The sequence below is a fragment of the Aethalodelphis obliquidens genome, unplaced genomic scaffold, assembly GCF_003676395.1.
Source record: "Aethalodelphis obliquidens isolate GAN/ISIS:26980383/991018 unplaced genomic scaffold, ASM367639v1 scaffold122, whole genome shotgun sequence".
Taxonomy (NCBI): Eukaryota; Metazoa; Chordata; class Mammalia; order Artiodactyla; family Delphinidae; genus Aethalodelphis; species Aethalodelphis obliquidens.
Window position 1 is genome coordinate 697,351 of NW_020838066.1, and position 2,987 is coordinate 700,337.

Genomic DNA, 2,987 nt, shown 5'->3' on the forward strand with positions numbered 1-2,987 from the left:
GGGAAGGGGAATTTCCAAGTTCTCGAAGGAGCCATCCTAAATCTTCTGTCAAAACCTTTCTTTACCCTGCCCTCCCACTCCCCACCCTGAGACAAGTCAATCTTACCAAAGAGGTAGGGCTTCTACCACTGTCTCATGGAAATTACACCAGAGAAAGGTCATTACATGAGAGAATTTGGCTTTAAGCCAAAGGGATGTATCCCCAGCCCCCAAAAGAATCACAGCGAATTCCATACCCCACTTCTACCCCTGTAAAGACCTCCCATCTAAAAGCTCCCGAAGACAGCACAAGGTGTTGATATTACATTACTTGAGGAGAAGGAGATATAAATAGTTTTCATAAAACCCCCATGCACAATTAAACTCAATTAAAAGCCTGTAGAATGCTAAAAGTAGTAATGAGTACAGGAGGCTGCAGAGCAGAGAGTACAGGTGCGCCCTTCCTTGTAGTCAGTAAACGCTGGCAAGTAAGAGGAGACGTGACTTCACTTGAGCATTGGAGAAGCAAAAAAGTTGCCTTGTCGTCCTAGGTTGGTGGCAGACTTGCTTTTGCTCCCAAATCTGGGAGTGTTCTTGGTAACGGTGGAGCAGACTCTCTGTGACAGGGAGCTGGATGAAGGAGTCTTGAGGAACTGATGCTCAGGAGTGGTCACAGGCCCCAGTAAATTCACTTTAACATCTGGGGTCTGTGGTGTTGAAAAGGCATTTGAGTTTTCGATGTCATGCATGGGGTCAATGTTCTCTTGTTCCACCATCATGAACTGACTCCAGTATTCCAGGGGTAGTGAAAGCAGGTGCTCTATCACCTTGGGTTGACGCTTGATGTCCTGTAACATTATCACTGGATCTGGATTGGGCACAGCATGGGCAACTATTGTAGGGCCAAAGACTTTAGCCAGATTGGCAACATCCATTTTAGTGCTTGGGCTCTGAGCCACTCTCTGCAAGTGAATCATGAGGAAAGCTAATGTATCTCTGTTGGCCTGGGGCAGTTCACCAACAGCCTGGTACATGGCAGCTATGCTGTTGTCCTCATCTGTGATTTCTGCTGCTTCCATAAAGGTCTTGTTTAGCCGAATGGTCAGAAGGGGTTCTTTGAGGTTTCGAAGGAAGTCTTTCAGGAGGCTACAGATAGCATGGATGTCATCCACTTTGCTGGGGAGGGGTACAGTTTTCACTCTGAGGAATTTCTCTTTCAGCTCTTTTACTGTCCGGTCACAGCCTGAGATCCGATACAGGCCTGTCTCGGTCAGCTCTCTCTGCTCAATCTCATTTACACAGTGGACAACAATTGAAGGGATGATTGGAGAAGTCTGGGACACATAATCTGCCAGCATTCCTTCTCCGATCTTGACAGGTGTTCCTATCAGGGTAGGAATGCAGGGAAGGGGACAGCGGTCCTGACATTCTGGATGAGAGACCACACGACAGTCTCAACACTTTAGAGATAGCTTGCCAAACTTTATTCGCTTTCCACATGGTACACAAGATTCGGGTTTAATAACCGTCTTAGAGACAAAGTCATGCAGGCGCATCCCTCCATTTCTTTGTGGAGTGTTGGAGCCGTCTGTGTCGGTTTTGGGCTCTGGCTGCCTGCTGCTCAAGGTGGAGTCACTATTCCAAGGCTGTAAAGTCCCTGTTTTCCTTCGGTTCCTGGTCCAACATGGCACAGTCTCAGTAGTGGACACAGCTTCAATGGGCCCGCCATCATTGGGAACAGTAACTGTAGTTTTTGCAACTATGGATTCATTTCCCTGGTCTGCTGTGGAGCCAATGGAACGAGTTTTCTTTACAGGTCCGGGGGGACCATCAATGAACTGTTGGCTACTAGAGCGCCTCTTTTCTCTCTTCTTCAGTTTAAAAGTCTTTACCAAAGAAGAATCCCAATCCAGCGATTCATCAGTCTTGTCAAAGCTGATATCTGATAAAATGGAGCCAGATTCATCAATGGTTGACAGTCTTTTGTTCCCAGCATTGCCGCTGGACGGTTGGCCTCTGTTGAGAAAAGCCAGAGCTGATCTTTGCTCCTCGCTTAGTTGAATGCTGCCAGATGTGTCACACATGAGCATCTCTCGAATCAGCTGAATCTGTCTTTCCAGCTTTTCACAGTCAGCCTCAGCTTGCTGTCTCCGTTTGATCTCTACCTCCACCTGATTGCGTGCATGCTTCAGCTTAACATCCAGAGCACTACGCTCAGTCTCTACTTTCATCAAAAGATCCTTGTGTTTGCCCAGCTCGTGATCTGTTCTCTGCCACTTTTTACGGAATTCTTCAAAGTCCTTGGCCAACTGGATAAATTGGACTTCATTTCCTTCACTGAGAATCTCCATCCGGCATACAAGCTGCTCAAACAGATTCTGCATATTCAGCATCAAAGTACCCATCTTTATTTTGCACTTAATAAGTGCCTGTTGAATGATTAAGCTATAGGAAAAGCGTCTTCTCTGAACACTTTCGATAACTCGAAAAGCTTACCTTCCACATTGAAGAGTATGATGACGTTTCTTTTCTCGCAACTCCCAGCAGCCACTTGGCCAGGTCCCCCGGGCCCCACCTGGGCGGCCTTCCACTTCCCTCCGCGCCTCACCCAATGGCAGAGAACTTCCCTTGTTACTTTTAATATTTTTTCTTCATATTTAATTTTTGATAGTTTTATTCATATGTATCTTTGCATGTTTCTCCTTGGATTTAACCTCATGGGAGTCTCTGTACTTCCTGGACTTGATTAACTATTTCCTTTCCCATTAGGGAAGTTTTCAACTATATCTCTTCAAATATTTTCTCAGACCCTTTCTTTTTCTCTTCTTCTTCTGGGACCCTTATAATTCGAATGTTGGTGCATTTAATGTTGTCCCAGAGGTCTCTGAGACTGTCCTCAATCCTTTTTATTCTTTTTTCTTTTTTCTGCTCTGTGGTAATTATTTCCACTATTTAATCTTCTAGGTCACTTATCCTTTTTTCTGCCTCAGTTATTCTGCTATTGATTC

General features: G+C 45.4%; 1 pseudogene; it reads right to left on the bottom strand.

The window, feature by feature from the left end:
- Positions 1-357: 357 nt before the first annotated feature.
- Positions 358-2,575, bottom strand: LOC113615678 (rac GTPase-activating protein 1 pseudogene; annotated as a pseudogene).
- Between the last annotated feature and the right edge of the window lie 412 nt (positions 2,576-2,987).